The 21,346-nt window shown below is 45.0% G+C and overlaps 1 long non-coding RNA gene across 1 annotated transcript in view; it reads right to left on the reverse strand.

Moving 5' to 3' along the window:
- LOC148521962 (uncharacterized) overlaps positions 1-14,492 on the reverse strand; it is a 103,964-nt gene extending 89,472 nt beyond the window's left edge. The window contains exon 1 of the long non-coding RNA XR_015878789.1: positions 14,014-14,492. This is a non-coding gene — a long non-coding RNA (uncharacterized LOC148521962). The remainder of the gene's footprint in view (positions 1-14,013) is intronic.
- Positions 14,493-21,346: the final 6,854 nt, after the last annotated feature.

The following is a 21,346-nucleotide window of genomic DNA, read 5'->3' on the forward strand; positions in this document are numbered from 1 at the left end:
GTGAAATGTGTGGGCTGTAGCCGCACCTGCATCCTTAAAGCAGCAGCGACAAGCGTGCGTCTGTCTGTTAAAGGGTGGTGTAACTCTCAAAGTGCTCCAAAAAATAAAAAACTATTTTTTTTATGTGTTTGTGACTTGTGTGCGATGTAGCCGCACTTGCATCCTCAAAGCAGCAGCGACAAGCGTGCGTCTGTCTGTTAAAGGGTGGTGACACCCTCAAAGTGTGCTACACAAACAATAAAAATATTCTTCTTTTTTCTGTCTTTGTGAATTGTGTGGGCTGTAGCCGCACCTGCATCCTTAAAGCAGCAGCGACAAGCGTGCGTCTGTCTGTTAAAGGGTGGTGACACCCTCAAAGTGTGCTACACAAACAATTAAAATATTGTTCTTTTTTTTTCGGTCTTTGTGAAATGTGTGGGCTGTAGCCGCACCTGCATCCTTAAAGCAGCAGCGACAAGCGTGCGTCTGTCTGTTAAAGGGTGGTGACACCCTCAAAGTGTGCTACACAAAGAATAAAAATATTCTTCTTCTTTTTTCTGTCTTTGTGAATTGTGTGGGCTGTAGCCGCACTTGCATCCTCAAAGCAGCAGCGACAAGCGTGCGTCTGTCTGTTAGAGGGTGGTGTAACCCTCAAAGTGTGCTCCACAAACAATAAAAATATTCTTTTTTTTTTTCTGTCTTTGTGAATTGTGTGGGCTGTAGCCGCACTTGAATCCTCAAAGCAGCAGCGACAAGCGTGCGTCTGTCTGTTAAAGGATTACATCGGTGACAGCATCCAAGTAGGCATGTCAGACAGTCCGTACCTGTACTGGCAGGAAAAAGAAGCAATTTGGAGGTCCCTGTACAAACTGGCTCTATTTTACCTGAGTTGCCCCCCCTCCAGTGTGTACTCCGAAAGAGTGTTTAGTGCAGCCGGGAACCTTGTTAGCGAAAGGCGTAGGAGGTTGCTTCCACAAAATGTGGAGAAGATGATGTTCATAAAATGAATGATCAACTCTTCCAGGGAGACCAGCCTCCAGAACGTACAGAGGGACCTGTGGTTCCAGCAGGGACGAATTAATACTCTGTGAGGATGAGGATGTACATAACACTGAAGAGGGTGAGGAATCTGTGGATGAGGAGGATGAGGACGACTTCTTGCCTCCGTAGAGCCAGTTTGTGCAGGGACAGATTAATTGCCAGCTTGTTTTGTGGGGGCCCAAACGAACCAATCATTTCAGCCACAGTTGTGTGGCAGACCCTGGCGCTGAAATGATTGGTTTGTTAAAGTGTGCATGTCCTGTTTATACAACATAAGGGTGGGTGGGAGGGCCCAAGGACAATTCCATCTTGCACCTCTTTTTTTTCTTTGCATTATGTACAGTTTGGGGCCTAGTTTTTCAATGCCATCCTGTCTGCCACTGCAGTTTCACGCCTAGATGGGTCACGTGTTTGTGCCGCCCACTCGTGTCGCTTAGCATAGTCATCCAGCTACCTCGGTGCAACCTTTTGGACATAAAAACACTATTGTGAGGTGTGAGGTATTCAGAATAGACTGGAAATGAGTGGAAATTAAGGTTATTGAGGTTAATAATAGCATAGGAGCAGAAAAACCTACAAATTCTGTGATTTTAGCTGTTTTTATGCTTTTTTTCAAAAAAATACAGATCCAAAACACAAAACCCAGAACCCAAAACACGGAAGGGTGGTTTTGGCAAAACCAATCCAGATCCAAAACACGAAGAAAGATCCAGATCCAAAACCAAAACACAAAACACGAAAAGTGGCCGGTGCACACCCCTAGTGCATACCCCCTCCTTTGCCTATGTCATAGGTGGATGTATAGGCTTGAATGGCCTTTTGCTGCTCCTCCATCCTCTGAAGCATATAGAGGGTTGAGTTCCACCGCGTCACAACCTCTTGCTTCAGGTGATGGCGGGGCAGGTTCAAGAGTGTTTGCTGGCGCTCCAGTCTTCGGCACGCAGTCGCTGAATGGCGAAAGTGCTCAGAAATTTTTCGCCCCACCCAAAGCGTCTCCTGCACGCCCCTATCGCTTTTCAGAAAATTCTGCACCACCAACTTTATTGTGTGAACAAAACATGGGACGTGCTGGAATTTGCCCAGATGTAATGCCCTCACAATATTGGTGGCGTTGTCAGATATCACAAATCCCCAGGAGAGTCTAAGTGGGGTAAGCCACTGGGCGATGATTTCCCTCAGTTTCTGTCGGCGGTGTGCCTCTTACTGAAACCGGTGATACACAGCGTAACCTGCCTTGGAACGAGCTGGCATTCCTGAGATGCTGCTACTGGTGATGCTGCTGCTGTTGCTGCGTAAGGTGATACATCTACCTAGTGGGCTGTCACAGTCATATACTCCTTAGTCTGCCCTGATCCACTTGTCCACATGTCCGTGGTTAAGTGGACATTGGGTACAACGGCATTTTTCAGGACACTGAGGACACTTTTTCTGACGTTTCTGTACAGTCTCGGTATCGCCTGCCTAGTGAAGTGGAATCTAGATGGGATTTGGAACCAGGGACACACTACCTCCATCAATTGTCTAAATCCCATTGCACTAATGGCGGATACCGGACGCACGTCTAACACCAACATAGCAGTCAAGGCCTCAGTTATACGTTTGCTTCAGGATGACTGCTGTCGTACTTCATCCTCCTCGCTAAGGACTGTTGGAGGGTCAATTGTTTAGTAAAAGTAGTGGTGTTCCTACTTCCTCTCTGGGATGATGAATGACTCCCAGCAGCAGCAACAGCAGCATCGGCAGCAGGAGGCGTAGCAATGCAGGATCCTCCGGAGGAATCCCGGATAGGAGAGTCAGTCATGCCAGTGACATGGCCTGCAGGACTACTTCCGATCCTGACTAAGGAGGAAATTGACGAGGAGGGAGTTGACGGTGTGGTTTGCAGGCGCTTGGATACAACAGGACAACGGGATTTCAGTGTCCCTGGACTGCTTACGGTCTTAGCCACAGTTTCTGAACTTGACAGTAACTTTTTATGAACGCGCTGCAGGTGCCGTATAAGGGAGGATGTTCCTAGGTGGTTAATGTCCCTACCCCTACTTATTTCACCTTTACATATGGTACATATGGCAAGACAGTTGTTGTCCGGATTTGGATAGAAATATTGCCAGACCAAAGAGGTGGAATGTTTGGTCTTCTGCACAGGCATGACCGTGATGGGCTTTTTCATCCCACGGACAACAACTGTCTCCCCCGGAGCCTGATTTAAACAAACCACATCACCATCAGAATCCTCCTCACCAACTTCCTCCTCAGTGCCAGCTACACCAGTATCCTCATCCTGTTGTACTTCAACAGTGACATCTTCAATTTGCATATCAGCAAGTGGACTGTGGGTGCTCCTTTCAGCACTTGCAGGGGGCGTGCAAATGGTGGAAAGAGCCACCTCTTCCCGTCCAGTGCTGGGAAGGTCAGGCATCGCAACCACCACCACACGTGGACTCTCCTTGGGGATTTGTGATATCTTCTTAGGACGCACAGTTCTTCGCTATGCTTTTGCCAGCTTAACTCGTTTGATTTTTTTTAGTGGGAGGAGGGCTTCCATCGTCATGTGAAGCTGTACCACTAGTCATGAACATAGGGAAAGACCTTAGCCATTCCTTGCCACTCCGTGTCGTAAATGGCATATTGGCAAGTTTACGTTTCTCTTCAGATGATTTAAATGTTTTTTTCAAGGTCATTTTCCTGGACTTTGTCATTTGGGATTGTATGTGGCCTCTACTATGACATTGGGCATCGGCCTTGGCAGACGACGTTGATGGCATGTTATCGTCTATGTCATGACTAGTGGCAGCAGCTTCAGCACTAGGAGGAAGTGGTTCTTGATCTTTCCCTATTTTATTTTTATCGGAGAAAGTTTGGTCCTCCATTTATGTTATATTGATATATACGTGGGGCTAAGGCGCACACAAACACAGAAAATAATTTTTTATTTTTGCTGGAGAGTAGTGCACTTTGTGGGTTACACCACCCTTTAAGAACTGAGCCAACCGGCTCTTTACTTATGGGACACAGGCGCACGCTTGGCGCTGCTCCTTTGTTGATGCACGTGCAGCCACAGTGCACACAATTCACAAACACAAAAAAATATACTTTTTTATTTTGTTTGGAGTGCCCTTTGGGAGTTACAACACCCTTTAGTGGTCAATCCAGCCGGCCCTTTATGGGACACAGGCGCACGCTTGGCACTACTTTGTTGATGCACGTGCGGCTACTGCGCACACAATTCACAAACACAAAAAAAGATATTTTTTTATTTGGTTTGGAGTGCCCTTTGGGGGTTACAGTACCCTTTAACGGACAAGCCAGCCGGCCTTTTACTTATGGGACACAGGCGCACGCTTGGCGCTGCTCCTTTGTTGATGCACGTGCAGCCACAGTGCACACAATTCACAAACACAGAAAAAATATTATTTTTTTTTGCACTTGGGGGGAGCACCCCTGACGGACAGAGCACCCCCTGGACAACACTACAGCACCCCTTTAGGACTGGGACACTGCACAGGACTTTGGAGTGGACACAGCCCCTATGGACAACTGACTGCACAACACAGTCCAGCCAGCCCCTATGGACTTTGAAGTAGTGGACACAGCCCCTATGGACAACAGCAGCACAGCGCAGCACAGCACTACACTACACTACACTACACAGCCCTGCCAGCCCTAACTCCCACCCTCCCTCTTCACTGTCCACAGCCGAGTGAGAAAATGGCGCCGACGCGGGTACCTTATATAGGATCCAAAACCCGCGAGACCCGGAAGGCGGGATGATGACGTTTTGCCTCGATTTCAGATCCGAGTCAGGCGGGAAAAGTCGAGCCTGACTCGGATCGTCCTCGGATCGGGGGGACTCGGGGGGGGGGGGGGGTTCGGATTTCAGAAATCCGAACCCGCTCACCCCTAATACACACACAACGATTTTTTTGAACGATTATCGTTAAACAATATCGTTTAACGATAATCGTTTGAAAAAATCGTTCACTTTCTGAGTCAAACGAACGATTATTGTTCATGCGTTTTCACGTTTGTAGTTTGTAGTTCAGTCAGACTTGTCAACTCAACGATTTTCATTAAGTTAATATGCAAAAATCGTTTGTAGTTCATAAAAATCGTTCATTACATTTAAATGAACATAGTAAATGAACAACTTTAGTAAATGATTTTAGTTAATTTTTTCAAGGTAGAAAATCGTTTACTAAAATCGTTCATTAACTCAATCATTGTGTGTGTATGCACCTTTAAGTCTTGATCAGTTTTTTTAAATATTTTTTATTAATAAACACAAAAGGCACATATATAACATGCAGCTGTGCTAATAAACGTGTCAGAAAACAGACAGCTGTAGTCACCTGCCAATGCCAAACACATTTGTATACATACTCCAGGTGCAGTGATACTAGCGAAGTCTGTAAGGCTTCTTGCATATGTGAACAAGCTTTCATCCCACACCTCTTTTTTTTTAGACCTTCTGTAAATAAATAGCACGGGAAATAGAAAATGAATGAGAAGAAAAACAAAATATAGCAATGAAGTTTAGCCACAAGGACAACTAGAGGAATTTCACACATAGAAACGTATTGTTTTGTCTCCAGCACCGACATATTTAACAATCAGGTATACTACAAAGAAAGGTAACCTACAATTGTCTAGTACAGAGGTTCCCCAACGCGGTCCTCAAGGCTCCCCCCAACAGTTCAGGTTCTAGATATATCCATGGTTGAGCACAGGTGGTTTAATCAAATTGACTGAGGTACTAATTAAGTCACCTGTGCTCAGCCATTTATAGCTAAAACCTGTACTGTTGTGGAGCCTCGAGGACGGCGTTTGGAAACCCAAATTAATGAAAAACATATATTAATATATGTAATAAAACACAAATTTGCTTTCAACATTTTATAGGTAATAGGTTAGTCACATGTTCCCTAAGTTTATAAATAATTCAGCACAAAATAAATAACTTCTAGGGAGAGCTCTACAAATGTATTAAGCATTTCAACAGTTCTTGTTACCCAAAAATGAGAAGTTCCTTACTTTGATACTCTAATTTCTGTGAAATTCTGTATGTAATTTAATGAATTTCTATAATAATTTTTATGGTAATTTCTGCGGAATTCTTATTTAGGCCCGTTTTCAATTAGCCGCGAAAAGTCGGAATCCGCAAAAAAGTATCGCCGATTGCAACTTTTCGCTAGGCGGAAAGTTATCTCCGTATTCAATTGCAAAATCTTTTCGCGTACGTGAAAACGCAATGCAATGTAATAGGCGAAAAAGATTCGCCTATGAATAGGTGTTGAAAAAAAGTGTAAAATCGCTATTTAGGGGTGCACAGGTGGAAAAACCACTCTGCACCCTTGGGACAGCTCCCCAAAGAATAACTGCGTAAAAAAAACTAAAAAAAAAAGAGGAACACCCCAAAAAATGACTTGAAAAGGGGGCAAAAAAGTGCAAAGTGGGGGTACCAATTTAAAAACTTGCGAAATAGACTTTTGGAGGTCTGCAAGTATGGTTGAGGTGTTTTTTGGTTTGCAGGTGCTTGTTGCAGGTGAGTTTTTTAAGTTTTTTTAAACTTTATTTTAGGGACTTTAAACCATGCTTGCACCCATTTTTAAGTACAACAAATTTAACAGGACTACTTATTTTATAAAAAGAAACCTGCTTAATGGTGGGTACACACTGGGCGATATTACTGAGCGACTGCACGATTACGACATCGTAATCGTGCAATCGCTCAGTAATCCTGCACAAATCGTGCACTTTTATGTCGGAAACGACCAGTGAAGCGCACTGCCGCTGGTCGTTTCCGAAATTCTCCATCGCCTGAACATGCAGCACAATCTGACGATAACGACAGATTGGCATGTTCAGGAATGATGGACAGTACCTGCACTGAACGACTGATCGTTCAGTGCAGACACTACAGGGGATCAGGAACGACGGTACGATTACGATGTCGTAATCCTACTGTCTTTCCTGATCGCTTAGTGTGTACGCACCTTAATACTATTCTTCACCACTAGTACAAAGATGCTAATTAGAAGAAATTGACACACCTTAAGTACCCCAAATAGCTTTATTAGGGCTATTCGGTTAGTGAATGTTTTTGGGGGTGTCAGGCTGATTTCCCCAATTCTGACAGTACTTTTTGCCTGGTTTGCATTCGCCGGGTTCCGTTTTCGCGTGTTTTGGAATTGAATATGGCGAATAGCGGTGGCACGCACGATAAGTTTCCATAGCTAAAATACGTGATGTAGGCGAAAAATCCGGCATGCAACAAAGTATCGAGGGTGCGAAACTAATTGAATGCGGCCCTTAGTCTACAACACAAGCAGAGCTAGTACGCGACCCAACTATTTATTTTGTAGTATTTATGAGCAGGTTAGCTTTGAGGTTAGCTACCAGTGACGGATTTTACCTAAGGTCTAGGTTTACAATCGCCGAGTCCTCACTAGTACAGGGCAGGTATAGCAGGCATAAGAAGACAGTCTACCTGTGTAGGACCGGTCCTGCGTAAGGACGAGTTGGTCGTGTACTGGCTTCCTGCTGGAAGCTCTGCTAGCTAATCTTATACAGGGTTGTCAATCTCAGGGAAGGGGGGGGCATCACCTCCTCCTACGACTGTCACTACAGAGAGTGATTAACAGTAAGGCTGGGTACACACTGGAGCGATGTCGTTCCGATTTGGCCGATTTGGCCACATCAAAACAGCAAATCATGCATAGCACGCATCAGTGTGTATGCAGTTGCACGATATGCGCGCTCCCATGGTCGCATGCAACGTCGTCTGGTTTGATGTGTTGCACATTAAACCTGTCGATATCACATGCGGTGCCATACAGGGTAATGACGGAAGGAACGAGTGATCATTCCGTTGTTCATTACATCGTTCTGATTTGTACCCAGGATCCGTTATGTCGGCCTGACATATTGGCTGGGTACACATCGCTCAGTGTGTACCCAGTTTTAGAGCTTCCAGCAGGAAGCCCATGCTATGCTAATTGTCTACCATAATGTGCCTCTATGGGCTGCAGACTATGCAGCCCTAGAAGCTGTTTTCCTGCAGCTGCAGATTAGTGTTTATTGTTTTCTCGTTTTCTCATTTCCTCCCCGGCTATTCCCCCTTTGTTTCTGTATCAAAACTGTTGTGAATTCTTGTATAAAGTTTGTAGTTTGAAAACTTGTGTCTTTTAATTACCAGGCTTGCTTATGTGTTGTTTCCCAATCGTAATGCACTGCAGAGTATGCTGGCACTATATTAATAAATGTTAATAATAAGTGTGTAATGGTCTTTTCACGCAAATCATTTTTTGGATGACCTCCATTAGAGAGCAGTTACTATCTGTAGCCTGTACTTGAAAATTCCAATTTTTAACCATCCCACCAGCAACTGTGTCCTCTGGGCCTGATTCAGAGCCGCTCGTAAGCGGACGCTCGTTCGTTCCGAGCGATGTTCGCACAACTGCGCATGTGTATGGGTTGTAATACGCATTCATTGCGGTCGGAAATTGTGTGCTCGCAAAATAGCGAATGCCTGCTAATTTGAGTGACAGAATGAGGCGTTTGTGGGTGGTAACAGGGGAAGGTGCTTGGAAACGGGGAGTGGAGATCCGAACGCAGGCGTGCCAAAAGGTCAAAACAGGTGTTTTAAGGTTGTGCATAATTAACAAAGCAGCGTCATCGACCACGTCACTTGGTTGTTTCTTAGCCTGAACTGTTCGCATGATTGCGGTAGGAAAATACAACCACAAGCACTGCGAGCAGTTCAGATGCCTTTCGATGTACTCGATTAATCAAATAAATAGCGGAGATGACGTATGATGCGAGCGGCCAGGGGGCGTATTTACAAAATAGCGAGCGCATATTTCGTTCGCTCGCTCAGACATAGAGGCGTCAACAGACCGCAAAGAGCGAGCGCTCAATTTAAATAGCCCCTTTTTCTGAACGAGCGAGCGCAAATAGCGTCCGGCTCTGAATCAGGCCCTCTGTCCGCTAAATAATGTAATCTGAAACCAGAGAGTCCACTGCATACAGGCTGAATAAAGGATAAAGGGGTTCATTGAAAATAATATTTTTCCTTTACTTTTGTAAAATGTAAGTATCAGAGGCATTCATCATATTGGTAACACACAGTGGCGGGCTGGGCTGGGGGGCAGGGTGCCATGTGCCCCCCCGGGCCGCTCTATTACTAAGCATTGTGGGCCGCCCACCTCCTCCTTGCAAAGGGCTGTGGAGGTGGACCAGTGTGCAGCTCTGCTGCCTCCGGCGCGGCTGCGTTCCGACTTTGACTGACGGAGGCAGCCGCGGTCACATGCTGTTCTTGTTTGTACTACAGGGCTACGGAAGCCCTGTAGGTACATAATCAACAAGGCACAACCCCAGCCGTCCCGTCGGTGTCGCGCACAGGTGGCCGTACACAACGAGCGGCGGCGGCTGGGGGGCTGGGGGGGCAGCGGCTATGGGGTCACTGCTATGGGGTATCCTGCTGTGGGGTCACAGGGCATCAGCAGCACTGGTTAATTATTCAGTATATGAGTGACACGGCCACCCTGCTGCTATTGGCAGTGTCACCCAGGACCCCTCCTCCCGCCCCCACAGATATATTTGCAGCCCAAATAAAAGTGGTGTGTTGGAAAAATGGGAGCCTTATTCTTAATAAGAGGCTCCCATGATTAGTGATTTAAAAATATATTAATAAATAAGCGGTCCTTCAGCTTTGGGACTGCACATCCCAACATGCCTGCCACAGTTTTTCTACAAGAGCATCCTGACAAGGCATGCTGGGATGTGTAGTTTACCAGCAGCTAAAGGGCAGCTTATTATAGCCCACCCCTGGTAGAACATGTGACTGATAAATAGGCCGGGCCATGGAAAGTCCACCCTTGGCTGCACCCTGAATATGATGGGAACATTGGGAAGTGGAGGGAAAAAAGCAGGGGAAGAGGAGCTGAAGGAAAGAAGGAGAAGAACCCAGTTAAAAGAACAGAAAGTGGAGGAAGAGAAAAGCAGAGAAGAAATAAAGGTAAGTGTATGTTTAGTATGGATTTTATACTCTTATTTTTCTTTTGAAAAAAAAAAATATGGTAGGAGTTCCTGTATGTAATATTTCTCTACACTGACCTTTGAGGAATATGTACAAGGTGCTGCTAAGTGACAAATGCGCTTTAACCAGCGCTATTTTACACTTATGTAAATGTGTGTATGTGTGTGCATGTGGTAGGGAATATAGATTGTAAGCTCCACTGGGGCCGGGACTGGAATGTGAATGGCCGAATATTCTCTGTAAAAGCGCTGCGGAATATATGTGCGCTATAAAAATAACTGGTAATAAATAAAATAAATAAATAAACTTATGTATGTTAGCAGTGCTATTTTACACTTATACTTATGTATGTTAGCAGCGCTATTTTACACTTATACTTATGTATGTTAGCAGCGCTATTTTACACTTATACTTATGTATGTTAGCAGTGCTATTTAATATATAGCGCTGCTAAAATACATAAGTGTATGTGTAAAATAGCGCTGGTGACATACATGTGTAAGTGTAAAATAGCCTATTTTACACTTACACATATGTATGTTAGCAGCGTTGTTTTACATGTACACTTATGTATGTTAGCAGCGCTATTTTACACTTACACTTATGTATGTTAGCAACGCTATTTTACACGTACACCTCCATTTAAGGATGCTCCATTATTTATGGGCCAGTGCCTTGGACTTGCCCTCCAGGCTAGAAGTTGCCAGCCAGCGCCTGGTAACACAGGAGCTATAACGGATATCTCCTGCTTACCTTTTATCCCAGATGTAGAATGCTGTCCCTAAACACTAGTATGGGGACCTACAGTCATCAAGTCCAACAACAGTGACACTGCCAAATCAAAACTGGCAATGTAGGCTTTCACTGCTAACCAGAAAGCAGTGTTATGGTGAGTACACACTGGACAACGTGTACCGGCCCGACATATCGTGCCACGTGTACAAACCAGAACGCAGTAATGAATGAAGCAATGATCACTCGTTCCATCCTTCAGTAACATGAATGGGGCCACATGCGATATCATGAGGATTGATGTGCTTTACATCAAACCCGACGATGTCTCATGGGACCGCAGGAGCACGTATATCGTGCACACACACTGCACCATACGCACTATTGTTGTTCAAATTTGTCCAAATCGGAACGACATTGTCCCAGTGTGTACCCGGCATTAGGGCTACTTTTCAGAGAAGCTGCCATTGCATTGGAATAATTCAATAGTTAAATTTGCGGCAAGTTGTATAACTATTTAATGGGGAGCAGATGGGGCTTTATGGTAATTATGTCCTATTGTGTTATCATAATGGTAATCCTGGACAGGAGAGCAGATGATCCATAAAAAAGCCACCATTGATTATTAGCATTTTGTTTGTTTGTTTGATTATTTACAAAGCGACATCATATTATGCAGCGCTTTACACATGATTTACTTATTTACATACTGACATCATATTATGCAGCACTTTACACATGATTTACTTATTTACATACTGACATCATATTATGCAGCGCTTTACACATGATTTACTTATTTACATACTGACATCATATTATGCAGCACTTTACACATGATTTACTTATTTACATACTGACATCATATTATGCAGCACTTTACACATGATTTACTTATTTACATACTGACATCATATTATGCAGCACTTTACACATGATTTACTTATTTACATACTGACATCATATTATGCAGCACTTTACACATGATTTACTTATTTACATACTGACATCATATTATGCAGCACTTTACACATGATTTACTTATTTACATACTGACATCATATTATGCAGCACTTTACACATGATTTACTTATTTACATACTGACATCATATTATGCAGCACTTTACACATGATTTACTTATTTACATACTGACATCATATTATGCAGCACTTTACACATGCTTTACTTATTTACATACTGACATCATATTATGCAGAGCTTTACACATAATTTAATATTTAATCACTACTGGCGGATGTTGTTTCCTTCCTAGATATCTGAAAAATTGATGGATAGCTGTGATTTTATTCACTGATATATTGTAAGAACAGCTCCGGAAAATGACCCAAAGTTCTCCTGCACACAGGATCCACATCAATGATAAATCCTGGTTGTATCTCAGGTGTTGTTTCGGTATAGTCCACGTCATGCCCTCATAATGGAAAAGCAGGATCTGCTGGGTACCAGGCCCTCACAGAAAGCCTGAATGCAAGAAGCATTAGGGAGTGGGCTTTTTTTTTAAACTAAGCTGTCCCTTAACCTTTTCACTGCCAGTAGGACTTGGAGAGCACCGGTTATAAAAACCAATTATAAAACACATGATCAGTCACGCTGTGTAAATACTGTCATTATCAATCCTGAAAATATCCTGAAGATAATTTTTTATGTTTATTTAAAATAATACCCAATTTAATGTACATTGTAAATTATTGATCATATAACCAAAATTATGATTATCCTAAAATTTATTTTAGTCTTTATATTCAACACAATTTGATCATGTATTCATGCATTATTGCACAATGAGATGCTATTGCTGCAGAAACAAACACCAATGTCATTGTGTGCAACTAGAATGAGCCTCGACATTAGGAAATTGGTTGATCTAATATCCACGTGTTTTAACCTTGAGGGTGTGGAAGAGAATACCCAGGAGTAACCGCGTGCTGGCAGCAGTAGCTCAATGCTGCATGCAGGATCTGCAAGCTGGACACACCAGACAGCAGTAAAATCTACTTTACAAGGGATTGTGCAATCTTTGCAGGGTCTTTCTCAGAAACTCATCTTTTTATTAGAAGTCAGCCTCCTGCTAACACATGGCTGTGGATTAGGTTAACGTGATTACCGGTTTTATGACTGTAGATCTTATCGTTGCGCAGTTGGCACAGCAAGATCCCATGCACAGAAGAGATATGGGATAACATACCACCCCCTAATTAATTATACAGTGTTTTGCTTTGATAAAATCTTATGCTGGCCATGCACGCTGCAATTATCGGGATGATCTGCCCGATATCGGCGGATCGCCGCGATAATTGTAGCGTGGGGGGGGGGCGACCGAGGGTTAAATATTGCTCGGTCGGGCATGCTGGATTGTCCAGCATGCCCGTCCGATGCGATATTTACCCGGTAACTGTCGGCCGCATCGGGCAGTGTATGCCCAACGCGGCCGACAGACGGACATTTCCTGTGTTCCTTCCTACGGAAGGAACAGGGAAATGTCTCCTCCCCCGGGGGCGGAGCGCAGATATCGGGCTATACACTGTGAGATTTCTCTCACAGTGTATGCCGCGGACATCTGCGGCTGGCAGCCGGCCAGATAAAATGTCTGTCGGTCTGACAGACATTTTATCTTGCCGTGTATGCCCAGCATTAGGAATGTACAAAATACAAAATAAACAAAAGCAATTTCAAGTTATTCTGTTTTGTTGTGTCTTGCTCCCACATCCCGTTCTGATTTAGATATAGGACCTTTCGTGGGTGCACAATAAGGAAACTTGAAATTATTTCAAACAAATACTATCCATCTATGTGATCACCAAACTATTTACATACCGTCCCCAGCCAGACAGTCTGACAGCATTGCTGATATTCATCCATTGCTCTGAGCATTCTGAACTAGTTACACTACATTTCTTTTCACAAATTATTATATATGTTTTAACTTTGTACTGTATTTGTCAGTGCATTATAGTGTTATCAGTAGCTGACCATAGGACAGAAGTATAACTGCACAGTTGTTGTTCCAGTTTATGCTTAACGTGTGCATGGTGGACTGTCAGGAAGTCATTTTCAGGTGTGGCAGACACTTGAGTGCCCACTCTATGAACTGCTTACCACTATGTTGGATTGTACAGCAGTGAATGGAACTATATATATTACAGCAAAGTTATTTTTGAAACATTTGGATACTTTTGTAAAGAGGTATATCTGACAGCTTACCTTGGCATCATCTTCTAGGTCTACTTCCACCTCTTGTCCATCCAGCTCTTGCTGCCCCAGGTCATTGCTTTGCTCAACTTGTTCTTCATTCGTCTTTTCAGCGACCTGCTCTGCAGAAGTCCCAGCTCCCATGGTGTGATCCTTCTTCTTAGCGCTTTGTGACCTGCGTCCCTCTTTAGGGTGGCAGAAAATAAACTCCTCTGAGAGCAGATCTACCTGAAAAGGTGTATGAAGGCTTTTGTCAACCCGAGAGATTGAATTTCAATTTTCTACTATTCACCGGCCAGCTATAGTGGATGGATGTATGTATCTGTCTGCAGACTGTAATTGTTAAGGTTCTAATCCAGTAACAGATCTGTGAAACCTTCCTGCTCAAGACAAGTTGTAAAATGTAAATGCTTTCTAAGCAGTGCAGCTTCAAGCCAACTATCTTACACACTCTTGTGTGTGGTTTTTTTCTTCCTTCAAATGACAGCCTCTCCTTCTATCATCCCTCTTTCAGTCTTCCCTACCCTCTCTCTTTCTCCTTCACATGAGTCTAGCATCAGACACGCCTTGCAGTATCAACACAGGCACATTAAAAGCAATAGGGACAGGGGCAGAGGGAGGAGTGCTGGCACTGTCCCAAACAGAATGTCTTCATATACAAGAACACAAACGCATAAAGGAGAGAGCATGGACCAGTGTTCTCTTATTGTGATCCCCTGGACAAAAACGGAAGGATTCACCACAATAAATGTATTCTTAGTTTAGTATCCCATTATATGTCCTGCTAACCCCTTCATTTCCAGTGAATACTATGTGGAAGATGTTGCTTTTACGTACGGATGTCAAAATGGTTTAAAACCAGAACTGGACCCCACAATAACTACAATTAGACTGTGTCCCTGATTCAGAGTCGGATGCTCGCTCTGAATCAGGGCGTTTTTAAATTTTTTTTGTAGCCCCTGGCCACTCGCTAAGCTGTTGCGAGCGGCCAGGTGATGGTCGCGATGGTCTCAACCATCGGGCTTGCAACGAGACCCTTGTGGTAGGCTCTCGTTCCCGCAAGACCCAGTGAGCTTCCTGCTCTAATAGAGTAGGAAGCTCAACTACTGACATCACGAGTGATGTCAGTAGTGCCTCCCTCAAACGGCAGGCGTTCCTTCGGGAACGCCTCCGTTTGACCAGCCACCCCCCCTCCCCACCTACAGAACGGGGTGAGCTGTCGATCAACATCGACAGCTGCCACGTTTTGTTGCGAGCCCCGGAGCGAGTGATTTCTCCTTCACTGCAGGGCTCGCGCACTGCACGGCCATCGACACGCTTGCGAGCGGATATTGGAATTAACTGAACAATGTCATTGGTTACATTTAATTTGTATCCCTTAATGCGGGTTTCTATATGGTTCAATACTTGCTGTATTCCTACTTGTAAAATGAATCTTATATAGCCACTCTGTAGTCAGTGTCTGTCTAAAATAGGTCATACTATATCACCCTGTCATTAATATTTTGGATACATTTCTCCCTGATATGTATTACAGATAGGGTTTATTTCACTGGGTGGGTTGCACTATCCTCTATTATGCGGTCAAACCCTTGAAAATGCAGTTTTCGTGGGTTTGACTGAGTTTCTCATATGCACCAAGCTTAGTAAAACAAAGGTTTCCGCAGCTTACAACCGGTGGGCAACACCATTTTCACATGGCGTTGCCCAATAGAAGCCTATGGGCTTCTTACCACACTTTGACCTAAGCTGTCCTCTGCAACTTTCTTCATGCATACCGGCATTATTAACGCCAACATACATACGATGAGTGGTGGGATGTGATGCATCGCATTCCGCCCATTGAATGATGTTCCATGGCTGGATAAATTGTGCTTACTATGACAGATGTGCAATTCCAGCAATACACTCTGCTGTTTGTTAAGATATTAGGAGACACTGACAAATTCTTGCTGCCCCAAGGTGACTTTTTTTCCAGGACTGTATTTTACAAATAGGAAAAGTAGGCATGTACCCAGGGATGCAAGTGTGAAGTTAGGCTTTCTTTCTTCAATCTGGGGCAAAGACTTGGCTCGGCGCCGACCCCCCTGTAGATAGTAATCATCCTCGATTTGCTTGGACACAGCTGAAGTGTATATACGGTAAGGAAGAAGCTAATTTGTATTCCCATTACATTAAAGTGCCAGTGACTGCTGCATTTATTCTGTGGTTCTGGGGTGTCTTCGCTTTAAATAGAGCATTCAGGCTATACTATCTCAATACTCAAGTATCTACCGCACCCAACACAGAGCATTGCAGTGACCACCATACAATCCAGAGAGCATCAGGGACTGCCATACAAGACAGAGAGTAATTGTGACCATAATATAAGGAAGAGAGCATGAAAAGCCACTATATATATATATATATAATACAGAGAGCATCAGAGCCCACCATACAATTCAGAGATCATCAGTGACTGCTATATAACACAGATAATACCCACTCCCACACAAACATACACCATATCCAATCCATAAATATTAATAAACACACCACCCTTCAAACAAACCAAATATACCCCTCCCCATAACATAAATACAGCACCGCTTGATAACACTAAAACAGACCTGCACCTTCACTGAGACTTACCTGGAAGGTTGATCTCACTGGTCTTGGTAGGGAGCAGTGGCGGCTCCAGAGGTGGTCAAATAGGGGAGCACACCAACTATCACCCTAACTGATACCAAACATCACCGGAAGTTGATGTGGTTCCCTATTTAAATTTTGGACCGTGCTGCAGCCACACCTCTGGAGCCGCCACTGGTAGGGAGTAGAGTGACTGTCTAGAGAAGGGGTAGGAGAAAGTCTTTATAGAGAAGGGGAGGGGACTTAGGGAGGAGAAGAAGAGGGCGGGGGTCTGTTTCCAGAGGAGAGACCTGCCACATTAGTCATATCAGAATGGGTATGACATACCGCCGGTGGCGGTTTGTTTCCCATCAGCGGCAGCCCGACAGGAGCAGAGTTCGAAGCAGCAGAAGCCCGACAGCACTGGAAATCCCTATCGTGGATAGGTAAGTATAGTCTAACCTAACCCCCCTAACCCTAACCCTCCTTAGGGGTGCCTAACCTTAACTACCCCCCCAAGTGCATAACCCTAATCCCCCCTCTAAGTGCCTAACCCTAACCACCCCCTTCCCCGCTGCCTAAACCTAAGTCCCCTGGGGAGTGCCTAACCCTGAGTCCCCCCCGGGGGTGCCTAACCCTCCCTCCCCCTAGCCTAACCCTAACCCTCCCAGGGGCGTGCCTAACCCTAAGTCCCCCCCGGGAGCCCTAAACCTGACCCTCCCCCCCGCGGCTGTCTGCTCGCGGCACCAGGCATCACTACGATCGTGATGCCGGGCACCAGCCCCGGCGTCGGGGAAATGCGGGCGTCTACATCTAGACGCCCGGCATTTCACCCATGCCGGGATAAGACAGTCGGGAATCCGGCTGCCGGTATTTAGGCAGTCGGCTTTCCGATTGCTTCCCGTCAGATCAACAGTGGGGCTGGCTCCCCTGCTGGGCCCCACCCTCTATTACCTGTGGCATGCTCACATCCTACCTGCACTCCTGCAGGGCTGCCTTATTTATGAGGAAGCTTATCAGTGGTTTAGAGGTCTATTCATGGAGCTGAGAAAAACCCTGTTTTGCGTTAAACAGGGCTTTTCTCTCCTTTCTGTAATTCATAAAGCAAGATATAGTGGAGAAACTTGTCTCTTCTCCAGCGGTGCACTTGCTCCATGCCCGGATCGTATCAGCATACTATTGTATAGTGAGTGCGATTCATGAAAGAACGGTAAGCTATGCTTTCCTTTTCTTTTGCTTCATTGTATTCACCATCTTAGAACGCATAAGGAGGCTGCTGAGGGGAGAAGAGCAGCGAAGGCTGCCGTCTCCCCGCCCCCTCTCCAACCTCTTCACTCATGCTGGCCAGTGAGGTGCCTCCTCACCAGTCACTCCACCCCCCTTTCAGTATCTGTGCACTGACCAGACACTGCCATTTAAGCAATGGATAATACAGATCTAATAGATTTTGTTGACCCTTTGCTTAACTCGGCTGACTGCCACTGCCCCCACCCCGAAGCAGCTGTATGTATATCTATGTGAAGTAACCTGGTGTCGGGTCATCTCACTCCACGCCAGTCTGCTCGCTGTGCCTTCCTTACCCCCCCCCCCAGTCTGCTTGATGTGCCCTGTTCACCCCCCACCCGGCACTGACACTGCTCTGTTAAAAAGAAGACCAGACTGCACCACCGGTATATACCGCATCACTTTGTAAAACAGGTGAGGGTACATGATTCGCTACTTAACTAATCTATAGATCGCATTGAACTGATGCGATCTATAGTGATAAGTAACAATTCTGTACAGCACATCTTAATGAATAGACCCCTTTCTTGTTTTGTTTGGTGGCAGAAGTGTTGTTTATCGATGCAAGGTGAGTGCTTCTTGACAGGTAAAAGCGAAAGGGAATAAAGTAGAGGGAAAGAGAGGAGAGTGTGAATGAGAATTTTGTAATAAAGACACAAATAGGCATTAAAATGTGGCACGCAGGATCATTGCACAATTCATGAAAGGCAGTATGGTCATACAGCAAGAATATACAGAATGGAAATTGTCCAAATCAATTCACGGGCTGAAATATGTGCATGAAGGGTGGGGTTATCTAGACAAGAAAAACACAAAACTTTCCCCCAGACCCTGCAGTAAGCCAGTACAAAAGCTAGCATGCCAAATGTAACTACCTGCAGAAGTATCAGCTACACACATCTGCAAATATATGATAAGCCACCCGCCACATCACTGAGCTACTAGTAAGAGTGCACCTACCTCCTATCAATGGGAGTCCCTATATTGGATCATACATTCATAATCATGTGTTTTTAAATTGAGATCTAAATTACCAGGAGGACTCTACTCTTTTTTTCAAATGATTTATGAATCTAGAAACAAGTCTGTATGCTGGCAATGTGTAGGTTTATAACACAATGGTTAGGCTGGCAGCTTGGCAACTCACCGGATGTAAAAGCTGGCGATTTGGAGGCCGGAATTACTGGTAAAAGATTGCACTTTTCAAAGAAAATTTGCAATTCATTACATTCCGGCTTTAATCTGGGCCAGCTGGTTCAGAAATCAAGAGTTTTGCAGAGTAAACTCTCCAAATCAATTTTTTTTAGATGCTCAACAAAACTAGGCTCGCCATTGGGCATGCTCTGTAGTTAGCAGGGAAGGAGCGAGCTCCACCTATCTCCTCCCATAAAACAGCATAAATGTTTGCTCCTCAAACCTGATTATGTTAGAGGGAAATGTAGGCGAACCATCAGCAAAGAGGATATTATGCTGAAGGCTTGGACTTACTTACCGTAATTGATGGCCTGTGCTTTTATACAGTACAGCTGAAAAGTTTTTTGACAGATCAGTTTTCACGTTTAGAGTTGGCATAATAGTGCGATAGTTTGAGTTAACACAGAAAAGAATATTGGAAGTAAACACGTTTTACCTCAGGGGCTTCACAAAATATTAGTTAGAACATTTTTTATCAGAAAAATACCTTGTGTCAATGAGTTAAAAGTCTTTTATGTCTATGATTTTTAAGTTATGTCTCTACGGAACATTCTGTGTTGTCGCAGAAAAGCATACCCAGCAAATGTGAGGGTAGGCTGTCATACGTGTGATGGAGGCTGCTTAAGGCATGGATGTAGTCAAACCAGCATTGCACGTGATTTTGGCATTTCGCATCAAATAGTCAATGTTAAGAATTGTCTCAAAAGGGTCCAGGGTCAACAACAAGCAAGGACACCCTAGGAAAACCACAACCATGGTGAACTGAATGATAAGTCAGTAGCTGATCCCCGCAAGTCTTCCTTCAAATAGTCCAATATTTATGTAAAAACTATAGGGTAAATGTCTGTTTCAATTATAAAGTGTCTACTGAAGGATCACGGCTTACTGGTCACCATCTGAGCAAGAAGTTCTTCATCAGTGTCAAGAATAAGAGAGCAAGGGTTACTTTTGCCAAGGATCACCTCAGCTGGACAGCCCCTGATTGGTCCAAGGTGTTATGGAGTTACAAGAGAAAATGTAATCTGGAATAACATATGTCTGTCAGGTTCAAGTCAGTTAGTTTACGGAGTAATCTTAGTTAAATTCTACCATTTGGCAAAAAGAGCATGCCCCGAAAATGGATCAATAAACTGATTTCAAACACAGGCCCTGATTCAGAGCCAGACGCTCTGACAGAGCGCTAGCTCTGAATCAGGGTCGGGCTATTTTTTTTTTGAACGGCCTCCTGCCCGCTCACATAGCTGTGGGTGACCACCCACAGCTATAGCGAGCGGGCAGGAAGATGGTCGCGATGGTCAAGACCATCGCGACCATCGGTCTTTCGACGAGACCCTTGTGGTAGGGTCTCGTTGCCGCAAGCCTTAGAGTACTTTCGGGTCAAACAGAGCCGAAGGCACTCCCACTGACATCACTTGTGATGTCAGTGGGGCCGGCCCCAGATGGTAGGCGTTCCCATGGGAACGCCTCCGTCTGGGCAGCCATGCCCCCGGCACGCCCACCAAAGGGGGCGTGCTGTCACACCATCGACAGCACGCCCCCTTTGGTATGAGACCCGGAGCGACAGCTTGCCCGTCGCTATCCGGGTCTCGCGCATGCGCACTGGGCCACCATCGACCTGCTTGCGAGCGCTCAGCGGGTCTGAATCAGGCCCACAGTTACAAAATTATTCAGGTACTTCCACAAAAAGAGAATTAATGTACTGGAGAGGCCAAAACAAAGTCCCGTCCTAAGGGCCCCGATTCAGACCCGCTCGCTAGGATGCGTTCGCACGCAGCCTGCCGATGTTTGCATTCTGCGCATGCGTACGCATCGCAGTGCGCATGCCCGAACCAGTCCATGCGATCGCATAGCCACCTTGCTAGAATGAGTGATAGGTAAAGCTGCTTGTGGGTGGTGACAGGGGTTGGTCACTGGAAACGGGGGAGTGGTGGTGCGAACGCAGGCATGCCTGAGCGTCTTAACGCCATTTCAGAGGCATGCATAATTAAGATGCAGTGTCATAGTATATGCCACATGGTTGTTTTACACACTGAAGCACTCGCAGTGCTTGCGGTAGGGTATGGTCAACCACAAGTGCTGCGTTAGCTTCCGATGGTACTCGACACATCCTGGAGATGACATGCATAAGTGGGCTTCTTAAGACAGGCTGGTGGGCATCTGCATAAACATTGAGATCGCATGCCAAGACATAGTGGGCGTGCTAATGCCTTGCCATGCGATCGCGGATTTGCATACTTTCGCTGCGTGCAAACGCATCTAG

The sequence above is a fragment of the Taudactylus pleione genome, unplaced genomic scaffold (genome assembly GCF_031769625.1).
Source record: "Taudactylus pleione unplaced genomic scaffold, aTauple2 ptg000154l, whole genome shotgun sequence".
Taxonomy (NCBI): domain Eukaryota; kingdom Metazoa; phylum Chordata; class Amphibia; order Anura; family Myobatrachidae; genus Taudactylus; species Taudactylus pleione.